The sequence below is a fragment of the Cnephaeus nilssonii genome, assembly GCF_951640355.1.
Source record: "Cnephaeus nilssonii genome assembly, chromosome: X".
Taxonomy (NCBI): domain Eukaryota; kingdom Metazoa; phylum Chordata; class Mammalia; order Chiroptera; family Vespertilionidae; genus Cnephaeus; species Cnephaeus nilssonii.
In genome coordinates this window covers 50,001,621-50,015,227 of record NC_137071.1, presented here as the reverse complement: position 1 = coordinate 50,015,227, position 13,607 = coordinate 50,001,621, and the positions used below count along the sequence as shown (strand labels likewise).

General features: G+C 44.7%; 1 protein-coding gene across 1 annotated transcript in view; it reads right to left on the bottom strand.

Moving 5' to 3' along the window:
* NHSL2 (NHS like 2) overlaps window positions 1–13,607 on the bottom strand; it is a 142,243-nt gene that overhangs the window by 128,311 nt on the left and 325 nt on the right. The gene's annotated exons all lie outside the window — the stretch shown is intronic.

Genomic DNA, 13,607 nt, shown 5'->3' with positions numbered 1-13,607 from the left:
TGTCAAACTATTTTCCAGAGTGGCTGTACCATCTCACATTCCACCAGCAATGTATGAGTTGACTCAGTTTCTTGGCATCCTCACCAGCCTTTGGTATGGTCACTTTTTTTTTTTTAATTTTAGCTATTCTGTTGGGGATGGTATCACACTATGATCTTAACTTACATTTCCCTAATGGCTAATGATGTTGAACATCTTTTCATGAGTTTATTTTGCCATCTGTATATTCTCTTCAGTGCAGTGTCTGTTCATGGCTTTGCCGATTTTCTAATTGGATTGTTTATTTTTACTGTTGAGTCTTGATAGTGCTTTACACATTCTAGATACTAGCCCTTTGTTGGATATGTGGTTTACAAATACTTTCTCCCACTCTGCAGCTTGTCTTTTACATCCTCTTCACATGGGCTTTTGCAGAGCAAGAAATTTTAATTTTGATGAGATTCAATTTATCAATATTTCTTTTTATGGTGTATCCTTTCAGCGTCAAGTCCCAAGAACTCTTTGTCTAGCCCTAGATACCAAAGAAATTCTCTATTTTTTTAAAAAAGTTTTATAGCTTTATGTGTACATTTAACTCATTATCCATTTTGAGTTAAATCTTTTGTAAGTTGTGAAGTTTATGTCAAGTTTCTTTGTCTCCTCCTCCTCCTCCTCCTTCTTTTACTCCCTTCCTCTTCCTCTTTCCTCCTCCCTCCTCCTCTTCCTCTTCCTCTCTCCTCTTCCTCTCCCTCCCTCATCCTCTTCCTCCTCCTCCTCCTCTTCCTTCTTTCTTCTTCCTGCAAATGTCAATCCATTCAGTAACATTTGTTGAAAAGACTCATTCCTCCATTGAATTGCTTGGTTGTGTTTTCTGTGTCTATTTCTGGGTTCCCTATCCTGTTTCATTGATCTGTATATCTATGTCTTCACACAATCCTTTTTATTATATGTTTATTTATTGTTGACAATATTACAGGTATCTCCCATTTCTCCCCCTGCCCCCATCCACCCAGCTTCCTCCCCACCCAGGGCCTTCCCCACACTATTGTCCATGTCCATGGGTTATGCATATGTGCATATGTTCTTTGGTTAATCTCTTTCCATCCCTCCCACCCCGTCCCCTCTGAGATCTGTCTGTCTGTTCCATTCATCCATGCCTCTGGACCTATTTTGTTGGTCAGTTTATTTTGTTCATTAGATTCCATACATAAGTGAGATCTTGTGATATTTGTCTTTTTCTAACTGGCTTACTTTGCTTAGCTGCTAAGCCACTGGTCTGCAAACTCATTAGTCGACAGAGCCAAATATCAGCAGTACGATTGAAATTTCTTTTGAGAGCCAAATTTTTTAAACTTAAACTTCTTCTAACGCCACTTCTTCAAAATAGACTCGCCCAGGCCGTGGTATTTTGTGGAAGAGCCACACTCAAGGGGCCAAAGAGCCGCATGTGGCTCGCGAGCCGCAGTTTGCCGACCACGGGCTTAGCATAATAATCTCCAGGTCCATCCATGCTGTCGTAAAGGGTAAGAGATCTTTCTTTTTTAAAAATTAAATCTTTATGTAAAAGTATTACATATGTCCCCCATTTCCCCCCATTGGTCCATTCTAGCCTGCTCCCGCCACCCCACCCCAGGCCTTCACCACCCTATTACCTGTGTCCATGGGTAAGAGATCCTTCTTTTTTATATCCATGTAGTATTCCATTGTGTAAATGTACCACAGCTTTTTTATCTAGTCATCTACTGGTGGGCACTTGGGCTGCTTCCAGATCTTAGTGTTGTAAATAATGCTGTTATGAACATAGTGGTCCATATATTCTTTCTGATTGATGTTTCAGGATTCTTAGGATATATTCCTAGAAGTGGAATCACTGGGTCAAATAGCAGTTACATATTTAATTTTTTTGAGGAACCTCCATACTCTTTTCCACGATTGCTGCACCAGTCTGCTGATTTTATTGATGGTAGCCATTCTGGCAAGTATGTGGTGATACCTTGATATAGTTTTAATTTGCATCTCTCTGATGATTAGTGATGTTGAGCACTTTTTCATATGTCTATTGGCCATCTGAATGTCCTCTTTGGAAAAGTGTCTATTCAGATCTTTTGCCCATTTTTTAATTGGATTGTTTGTCTTCCTGGTGTTGAGTTGATGAGTTCTTTGTATATTTTGGAAATTAAATCCATACCAGATGTATCATTGGCAAATATGTTCTCCCATACAGTGGGTTCCCTTTTTTTGTTGTTGGTGGTTACTTTTGCTGTGCAGAAGCTTTTTAACTTAGTTACAATCCCATCTTTTTCATTTTTTCCTTTGTTTCTCTTGCCCTAGAAGATATATTGGTGAAAATACTGCTATGTGAATTATCTGAGATTTTACTGCCTATGTTTTCTTCTAGGATTGTTATGGTTTTGCCACTTACATTTAAGTCTTTTATCCATTTTGTGTTTATTCTTGTGTGTGGTGTCAGTTGTTGGTCTGGTTTCATTTTTTTGCATGTACCTGTCCAGTTTTCCCAACACCATTTATTGAAGAGACTGTCTTGACTCTATTGTATGCTCTTGCCTCCTTTGTCAAATATTAATTGACCATATTGGTGTGGGTTGATTTCTGGGTTCTCTGTTCTGTTCTATTGGTCTGTATGCCTGCTCTTGTGCCAGGACTGAGCTGTTTTGAATACAATGGCTTTGTAGTATAGTTTTATATCTGGTTTTGTGATCCCTCCAACTTTGTTCTTCTTTCTCAAGATTGCTGAGGCTATTTGGGGTCTTCCATATAAATTTTTGGAATATTTGTTCCAGATCTGTGAAATAATGTCGTTTGTATTTTAATGGGAATTACATTGAATATATAGATTGCTGGGTAGTATGGACATTTTAATGGTGTTAACTCTTCCAATCCATGAAATCGGTATATACTTCTACTTGTTTGTATATTCCTCTACTTCTTTTTTCAATGTTCAATCGTTTTCTGAGTACGGGTCTTTTACCTCCTTGGTTATGTTTATTCCTAGGTATCTTTTTTGTTGTTGCTGCAATGGTAAATGGGATTTTAAAATATTTTTTATTTATTTTTTATTTTTTGTTAATCCTCATCTGAGGATATTTTCCATTGATTGTGGGATAGTTACACAAATCTACATGTGATAAAACTGCATACACACATGATACATACACACACACAGTATACATGTAAAATGAGTGAAATCTGAATAAGCTCTGTGAATTGTACCAATACCAACTTCCTGGTTTTGATATTGTACTACTAGAGACCCAGTGCACGGGCGGCGGCAGGGGGTGGGGGCGGTCCCTCAGCTCAGCCTTCACCCTCTCCAATCTGGGACACCTCAGGGGATGTCCGACTGCCAGGATCACTGGCTCCTAACTGCTCACCTGCCTGGCTGCCTGATCACCCCTAAATGCTCCCCCTGCTGGCCTGGTCACCCCCAACTGCCCCCCTGCCAGCATAGTCTCCCCCAACTGCCCACCCCCCCCTGCTGACCTGGTTGCCCTTAACTGCTCCCCCCACTGGCCTGGTCTCCCCCAACTGCCCCCCTGCCAGCATAGTCACCCCCAACTGCCCCCCCCGCTAGCCTGGTCGCCCTTAACTGCTCCCCCCGCCAGCCTGGTCACCCCGAACTGCACCCCCCCCCCCCCGTGGGCCTGGTTGCTCAGTCATTTGGTCGCTCCTCACTAAACCCCCTGTCAGCCTGGTCGGCCCATCCAGCCTGCTGCTCGGTTGTTTGGTCACCCCTCACTAACCCCCCTGCCGGCCTGGTTGCCCCATGCAGCCTGTTGCTCAGTCATTTGGTCATCCCTCACTAACCCCCCTGCCAGCCTGGTCTCCCCACACAGCCTGTTTGGTCATCCATTCGGTTGTTTTGGATGCGACGGTCACTTAGCCTTTTATATATATATATATATAGACTAGAGGCCCAGTGCACAAAATTTGTGCATGGGCGGGGGTATCCCTCAGCCCAGCCTGCACCCTCTCCAATCTGGGACCCCTCGAAGAATGTCCTACTGCCAGGTTACAGGTATTGGGCCTAAACTGGCAGTCGGACTCTCGCAATCCGGGACTGCTGGCTCCTAACCGCTCACCTGCCTGCCTGCCTGCCTGATTGCCCCTAACCACTCTGCCTGCTGGCTTGCTCTCCCCCAACTGCCCCCTGCTGCTGGCCTGCTCGCCCTCAAATGCCCCCCCGTCAGTCTGATCGCCCCCAACTGCCCCCTGTGCCAGTGTGCTCATCCCCAACTGCCTCCCCTGCCAGCCTGCTCACCCCAACTGCCCCCCTCTGCTGGCCTGCTCACTCCAAACTGCCCCCCACCACTGTCCTGATCACCTCCAACTGACCCCCACTGACGGCCTGCTCTCCCCCAACTGGCCCCCCTGCTGGTCTGCTTACCCCCAATGGCCCCGCCCCCCACCAGCCTGATCACCCACAACTGCCGACCCATGCTGGCCTGATCACCTACAACTGCCCTCCCCTCTTGGCCTCTAACTGCCTCTACGTCAGTCCCGCCACCATAGCTTTGTCTAGAAGAACATCCGGAAGTTCTCTTGGAAGGTCTCCCAGTCTAATTAGCATATTACCCTTTTATTAGTATAGATAGTTAAGTTACCTAAGATATCAACATCAGGAAAAAGTGGCTGAGGGTCACAGAACCCCTTGCACTTTTTTTTTTTTTGCAATTACCTGTGAATCTATAATTACTGTAAAATAAAAGTTTAAAAAGTGGGTTTGGTGTATTTACTTAATGTATTTATTTCCTGATATGTCTGAGCTGGGCTTTTTTTGGAGATCATATAAATCAGTATATTGGAAAGCAGGGAAGGGAGGAAAACCGGCATTTGCTGGGTGCCTGTTCTGGGCCTGATAATTCACACATGTGATCTTACTTTGTTCTTGGCATTTTATTCTCATTTCACAGATGAAGAAAATTAGTTGTAGGCTTAGAGATTGTCCAAGTTATTAGTTAATAATCTCTAATTGAATCTAATAATTAGTAAATGCTTACATGTGCTAAATGTTATGCATTAATTACAATCTCACTTAATATTTAAAATAATAATGCAAGGCAAGTACTTCTATTATTCCCATCTATACTAATAAAAGCCTAGGTGGTCCTCGCACCCTCATGCAATGCCCTCATGTCATCACAAGTTGGCCACCACAAGATGGCCCCCTCATGTCATCACAAGATGGTCGCCACAAGATGGCCAGCAGGGGAGGGCAGTTGGGGGTGACCAGGCCAGCAGGGGAGGGCAGTTGGGGGACATCAGGCCAGCAGGGGAGGGCAATTGGGGGCCATCAAGCTGGCAGGGGAGGGCAATTGGGGCAAACAGGCCAGCAGGGGAGGGCAGTTGGGGGTGATCAGGCCAGCAGGGGAGGGAAGTTGGGGGCAATCAGGCTGGTAGGGAAGTAGTTACGGGGCAATCAGGCTGGCAGGTAGAAGCGGTTAGGGGCAATCAGGCAGGCAGGCAGGTGAGTGGTTAGGAGCCAGCAGTCCCAGAATGTGAGAGGGATGTCCTAAACTGGCAGTTGGACATTCCCCAAGGGGACCCATATTGGAGAGGGTGCAGGTTGGGCTGAGGGACACCCCACCCTGCACAAATTTTGTGCACCTGGCCTCTAGTTTTAAAGATAAAGAACCTGAGGCTCAGAGAAGTTAAGTGACTTGCCCAAGGTCACATAGCATGGAAGTGGTGAATCAAAATCCAATACAGGCATGTATGAGTCTGCAGCTCTTTTCTTCAACTCCAAGGCACTTCCCAAAGTAAAGTGTGGTAAGAAATACATTTCAGATTCCAAGGCAGAAATGGACCCTCTTCAAAGCCCTTAATAATTCCCACATAGTCTCATACCCCAGCCCCTAGAATCCTTTATTGCATATATACCTCCACATGTCTACCTCTGCATATACTAGTATACGTCCACATGCCTACCTCTTCCTGAAAATGTTAAATTATGTGAGCTCCTTGATAGATAGAACCATGGTTTACTTATATTTGTGACTCTAGACCAGCGTTTCTCAACCTGTGGGTCACGACCCCTTTGGGGGTCGAACGACCCTGTCACAGGGGTCGTCTAAGGCTATCGGAAAACACATATTTCCAATGGTCTTAGGAACCGAGACACCGCTCCTCTATCTGTCTCCAGGCGGGTCCACCCACATGCAGATACGCCCACATAAGAGTACCCGGCGTGATGACATCATTGTGCAACCCCATCACATACACCCCATACAAATACAGGTGTATGTGACAGGGTTGGCGCCATAATGTACTTATGCGGACCAGTCACACATGTCTAGAGAACAGCTACTGTGTAGAGAGCAGCTACTGTGTAGAAAGCAGCTGCTGTGTTGGAAGCAGCAGTATTGGAGGTAAAACGACACTTCATGAATTATAATTACTGGGTAAATGTAAAATCATGTACTGTAAAATCATCAACTACTGCAAAAAAAAAAAATCTGTACCATGGGAACTTAATCTGGATGCTGATCGGTCTTTTTATATTCAGCTGTGGTTGATGTGAATACTGCCCCCTTGTGATAGTAACAGGTATGTAAAAAAAACAACACAGAGAATGGTAAGTCATAGGAAACTTTAATGAACTGTATTGACTGAACTATGCCATATATCATCTTTTGTATTATTAAAGCTATTGTTATATATTATTTTCATTAGCAAACCATCCCATGACAATGGATCGTGTAGAGAAGAACATTAAGAAAAGAAAATATAGTGAGGATTTTTTACAGTATGGTTTTACCTCAATAATTACAACAGGAATTGAGAAACCGCAATGTGTTGTTGTGAAGTTCTATCAGCCGAATCTATGAAGCCAAACAAACTAAAACGCCATTTTGATAGCAAGCATCCAAGCTTTGCCGGCAAGGATACCAACTATTTTAGAAGCAAAGCTGATGGACTCAAGAAAGCCAGACTTGACACTGGTGGCAAGTACCACAAACAAAATGTAGCAGCTGTTGAAGCTTCATATTTGGTGGCACTCAGAATCGCCAGAGCTATGAAACCTCACACCATTGCTGAGGATTTACTGTTGCCAGCGGCCAAAGACATTGTTCGAGTTATGATCGGAAATGAATTTGTTATGAAATTGAGTGCAATTTCCTTATCTAACAACACTGTCCACAGAAGAATAGATGACATGTCTGCTGATATCCTTGATCAGGTAATCCAGGAAATTAAATCTGATCCACTTCCAATATTTAGTATCCAGCTTGATGAAACTACAGACGTTGCAAACTGTTCACAGTTACTGGTTTACGTGAGGTATATTAATGATGGCGACTTTAAAGATGAGTTTCTTTTTTGCAAACCTCTTGAAACAACAACTACTGCACGTGATGTATTTGACACAGTTGGTTCATTTCTGAAAGAGCATAAGAGCTCTTGGGAAAAGGTTTGTGGTGTTTGCACAGATGGTGCTCCAGCTATGCTAGGATGTCAACGTTTGGTACTGAATGAGTCACCAAAAGTCATTGGAACTCACTGTATGATTCATGGGAAAATATTAGCAACGAAGACGCTGCCACAAGAGTTACAAGAAGTAATGAAAAATGTCATAAGTTCTGTCAATTTTGTAAAGGCGAGCACTTTAAACAGTTGACTGTTTTCGCAACTGTGAAACGAGTTGGATGCGCCAAACAATGCTCTGCTAGTTCACACTGAAGTGAGATGGTTGTTGAGAGGAAAAGCTTTAAAACATGTTTTTGAGCTTCGTGATGAACTCAAAACGTTTTTTAATCAGAAAGCAAGACCACAGTTCGAAGCACTTTTCAGTGATAAAAGTGAACTGCAGAAAATAGCTTACTTGGTTGTCATCTTTGCCATCTTGAATGAGTTAAATTTATCACTGCAAGGACCAAATGCAACATGGCCTCGATTTGTCTGAAAAGATCCCATCATTGCAAATGAAACTTCAGCTTTGGCAAAAAAAAAAATTGGATGAAAATACAATTTACATGTTGCCTACCTTATCTGCTTTCTTTGAGGAACATGACATTGAACCAGACAAAAGGATTATGATGATAATTTCTGTGAAAGAACACTTGCACATGCTTGCAGAAGAAATTTCATCGTACTTTCCAAATCTACCTGACACCCCATTTGCACTTGCCAGAAGCCCATTCACAGTCAAAGTTGAAGATGTTCCTGAGACAGCACAAGAGGAGTTCATTGAACTTATTAACAGCGATGCAGCGAGAACTGATTTCTCTACAATGCCAGTTACAAAATTCTGGATCAAGTGTTTGCAGTCATATCCTATTCTGTCTGAGACTGTGTTGTGCCTTCTTCTTCCATTTCCAACAACGTATCTTTGTGAAACAGGGTTTTCCAGTTTGTTGGTTATCAAGTCTAAATACAGAAGTAGACTTGTTGTGGAAGATGATATTTGTTGTGCTCTTGCAAAGACTGCCCCGAGAATTTCTGATCGGGTGAGAAAGAAGCAATCTCAACCTTCGCACTGATGTTGGCTTTTTACTCATACTGTCATAAAATGTAGCAATGTAGTTTACTGTTGTTATATTAAGACTGTTACCCATGCTACACCATGCTTCAAGACAAAATTTCATTTATTTGTAATTAGAAATAAATATTTCACAATATATAATTACATATTGTTTTTGTGATTAATCACTATGCTTTAATTATGTTCAATTTGTAACAATGAAAATACATCCTGCATATCATATATTTACATTATGATTCATATCAGTAGCAAAATTACAGTTATGAAGTAGCAACGAAAATAATTTTATGGTTGGGGGTCACCACAACATGAGGAACTGTATTAAAGGGTCGCGGCATTAGGAAGGTTGAGAAACACTGCTCTAGACTTTGCATGAGGTGGGAACACAACTGATGTCTGGTGTATGGATGATGGAAATTAGAAATTGCATTAAATCTTTTGAACAATTCTCTCCTCACTAAGGGGGCTGGACCTGGGAATATTTGAGAGCCCTCTCTTACCTGTGCCCCACCAGGGTGGGCTGGCTCTCTTTGATACCACATCACAATCACGGTGTGCTGGAGCCAGTTTGCCCTAGCTCATCAGAGCCAATTGTTAAATTTTCAGAATTTTGTAAGCCAGTTGTTAAACTGTTCATAGCTTGAAATCAGCCATGACAGGTATACACTGAGTGGCCAGATTATTATGATCTCTGAACACATAATAATCTGTCCACTCAGTGTGTGTGTGCACATGTGTGTGTGTGTGTGTGTGTGTGTGTGTGTGTGTATTAGTGGCCCGGTGGGGTACGGCCAGCCTGGCCAGGGGGAGGGAACATGGGCGGTTGGCTGGCCTGCCTGCTGGTCGAACTCCTGGTCGAGGGGACAATTTGCATATTATCCTTTTATTATATAGGACTAGAGGCCCGGTGCATGAAATTCATGCACAGAGAGGGGTTGTCCCTCAGCCCAGCCTGTATCCTCTCCGATTTGGGATCCCTCTCACAATCCAGGACTGCTGGCTCCCAACTGCTCGCCTGCCTGCCTTCCTGATTGCCCCTAACAGCTTCTGCCTGCCAGCCTGATCACCCCCTAACCACTCCGCTGCCAGCCTGATTGATGCCTAACTGCTCCCCTGCCAGCCTGTTAGCCCTCAACTTCCCTCCTCTGCCGGCCTGGTCACCCCCAACTGCCCTCTCCTGCAGGGTTGATTGCCTCCAACTGCCCTCCCTTGCAGGCCTGGTCCTTCTCAACTGCCCTCCCTTGCAGGCCTGGTGCCTCCCAACTGCCCTTCCCTGCTGGCCATCTTGTCACGGCCATCTTGTGTCCACCTGGGGGCAGGATCTTTGACCACATGGGGGCAGCCATATTGTGTGTTGGAGTGATGGTCAATCTGCATATTACTCTTTTATTAGATAGGATAGAGGCCTGGTGCAGGGGTGGGGGCTGGCTGGTTTGCCCTGAAGGGTGTCCTGGATCAGGATGGGGGTTCCCTTGGGGTGTGGGGCGACCTGAGCAAGGGGCCTGTGGTGGTTTGCAGGCCAGCCACGCCCCCTGGTGACCCAAGTGGAGGCCCTGGTATCTAGAATTTATTTATCTTCTACAATTGAAACTTTGTAGCCTGGAGAAGAGCCAAGCCTCCTGCTCGCTCCATGGCCAGCAGCCATTTCTGTTGGGGTTAATTCACCTTCTATAATTGAAACTTTGTAGCCTGGAGTGGAGGCCTAGGCCGGCTAGGGCAGGTGGAAAGCTTGGCTTCCTCCATTGCTGGGGGCAACACTGGCCTGCTCTCTCCAGCTCCGTGGCTGCCGCCATTTCTGTTTGGATTTGTTTACCTTCTATAATTGAAACTTTGTAGCTTGAGTGGAGGCTTAGGCTGGCAAGGGCAGGCGGAAAGCTTGGCTTCCTCCATTGCCTGGGAAACCTTGCTCTCTGTGGCTGTAGCCATCTTGGTTGGGTTTATTTGCATACTCGCTCTGATTGGCTGGTGGGCGTGGCTGGTGGGCATGGCTGGTGGGTGTAGCAAAGGTACAGTAAATTTGCATATTACTCTTTTATTAGGTAGGATATACACTGAGTGGCCAGATTATTATGCGTTCAGAGATCATAATAATCTAACCACTCAGTGTATTTATACCACAAAAACTGACAAACGCTATAAAGCATGGCACCTCTACACACACCAGAACTGGTTGTTAAACATTTACCAGTACATCACTAACCACAAACATTCGGCTGCAGCACTTTGGTGCATGTAAATAAAGAACCCCAAGTGGAAGGGGCAAAATTGAGCCTTCTGGAGTCTGAATTGTATATGTTGTTCTGTATGGTGGTTACACACAGATGTATACATATGTAAAATTTCACTGAGTTGCACATTTACAACTAGTACATTTTATGTAATATAATGTATATATGTTTTCCTCAATAAAAAAGAACTCCCAGGGCAGCCAGAGTGGCTCACTTGGTTTAGTGTCGTCCTGTGCACCAAAGGGTTGCTCATTGAATTCTTGGTCAGGGCACATGGGTTTCGGGTTTGGTTCCTGGTCAGGGCTCGTAGGAAAGGCAGTCAATGGGTAATGGGCTCTCTCTCTCTCTCTCTCTCTCTCTCTCTCTCCCTCCCTCCCTCCCTCCCTCCCTCCCTGTCTCTCTAAGTATGTCCTTGGGTGAGAATTTTTTTAAAGTTTTTTTAAAAAAAACTCCCAGACTATGCAAAGAGCTGTGGAGTGATCCTGCAGGGGCTCCACTTATCAAGATGAGCCATATTGATCTGGTCACAGATGATACAGCCCAGTTCAATGCATTATCTATTGCACAGGAGGGGGCAAAGGTGGTCCATTACAGCTGCTGGCATCAGGAACCCAAACCCTTCACTTCTTTTCTTCATTATAGTTGCTGTCATCTCTCAAGTACATTATTCCTGGCTCTGTGGCTAAGAATGGTTCTGTTTGCTGAAGGGCAGCATGACTCACTACTAGGTGGATTATTTTCTGATTAAGTGGAGAGATGGATATTTTCCCATACTTGGGCAGAAGCCTCATTCGCTTGAATATTTTTATTGGAATTACTCAGTTTACATTTAAGGGGCAATTTTCTCTACTTTAAAGAATAGTACACAAACCCTGTTCCCCCCAGACAATTAGACTTGTAGAAAAAATGGAGAGGAAACTAAGCACTTCTTGAAAATATACCACAGAAGAAGAGGAAACAACCTGTACTGAGCTTCTTCCATAAAGTTGCTGTAGATGGAAAGGCCCAGCTCCCTACTTTATCTAGGATGTTGGCTGGCATTTAACCTCCCTGACACAATCCATCTTCTCTGCCTCCTTCTCCCCAGCCAACCAGCTGAACAACTTGCTTGGGGCAACTGCTTTATTCTTCAAAGGAATGATAGGAGTTCGTAGGCAGAGCCCATGATCCCAGGCACAGCATGTGAGAGGGTAGAGGGCCACCCTGCTGAACAAGAGGTCTAGCTCGGTGATAGCCTTTCTTGGGGAGGCAGGAGCAACCACAGTGGGATTTGAGGGATGGACAAGGATAAGTTTGCAGAGTTTCACCACCACAGCTTCAAGAAATCACACAGTGTATTAAGCTCAGAAATAACCCCTCAGATAAGCCCAGCACAAGCCCAAATGCCCAGAGTGCAATGTATACAGATATTGCTATGAAGCTTTGTTTTCCAGTAGGGTGGTGGTAGCTTCCAGCCTCCCTCGGCTGAAGTCATAAAGTTTACCTATCCATTCATCCCTTTCTCATTTCTGCCCCCAGCAGGGTGAGCAGGCCCTGGCATTGGCCACACTGTTTTTTCACTGTATTCATTGGGCCCTTGTGCAACCTGCCAGTTATGAGTCCAGTCCTGAATCCCAAGCCTACTTGGATAGGGTTACACATCCTGCCTGGCTTTTTTCAGGCTTTTTCTCCAAGGGAGTACTTCCTTTGTCACACACACACACACACACACACACACACACACACACTAACTCAAACCAGTCTGTGCCATATCTAAGTGTTCTACACCCAAAAGACCACCCAAGAACCAATATTCCTACATCACTCCTTCCTTAACAGCCTAGGTGGCTGAGATCCTAGCATGCCTCCTGCCCAGATTATGACAACTTGCTTAAGTCACAAAGAACATTGTCCTCAGATGCTCTTGGCAAATCCAACCAATGTTTGCCCTACATATGAAGCTAAAGGCCCAACCAGGGGCCCGGCTTTACCCCTAATGTCCAAAGAAGGCCCAGAGCACACCTTCTGCTTGGCAGTTGTTAGGCTGAACTTCTGCAGCCCTGTTGGTTTCTGACTTTCAAAGGCCTTCCCAGTGGTTGAAGTCATGTTTGGGACTAAGGCCCAAGTCTCTTTCAAGAGGGACCGTTGTCAGGTGAGACGTACCCACTCTAGTGCCAACAACGTCAGCAACTTATCTTGCCCTCATCAGGTCACCTGAGTGCATTAGAAGCTGGTGCTTCTTGCCCTCTTAAGCGGGCCAGGGTGTAGATGAGGAAAAAGAGGAGTAGAGTCCTGGAGAAGGAGGTCAGATGGGAGATCAACTGCCATATAGGGGTGCAGGTTCCCCCATCCCAGCAGTGGGTGCCAACAGGCATTTAAAAAATGTTTAATAAATATATAAATAAATGCATGGATAAATCCTAAAATATACGGGGAAAACATTCTTGAGCTCACAGCAATCTTTATAACCAACCCAGTGTGCCTTTTTAAAAATCTCTTTCTTTGTGCTTTCCCCTTTCAGCTAAGTATCATTAAGTCCTTTTCCCTGAAGTGTAAACTGAAGTCCTTAAAAACAGACAGCCTTGTTTTTAGCCACTCACAAAGTTGAAAACAAGCACACACAAAAACTTGCGTGGCTCCTGGCCCACCGCACAGGCAATTTGAGCAGCCTGAAACCCACTCACCTCATCTTAGAGGCTATATGCCAGCAGAGTGTCATGGACAGACAGACAGATGGCTGGAGCTCGACATGTTCCCATCTGATTTTCTCATGGGGTTTCTAGCACCCCTCTGGCATCAACCTCCAGTAGCAGCAGCAAACTCAACACTCCCCAAATCCCACCCATCAAGGGTTCAGTCGACAACTGATGGGGGAGGGGTGCTGGCTTCATGGACTAGGCTTCTCTCTGAGTCTATGGACC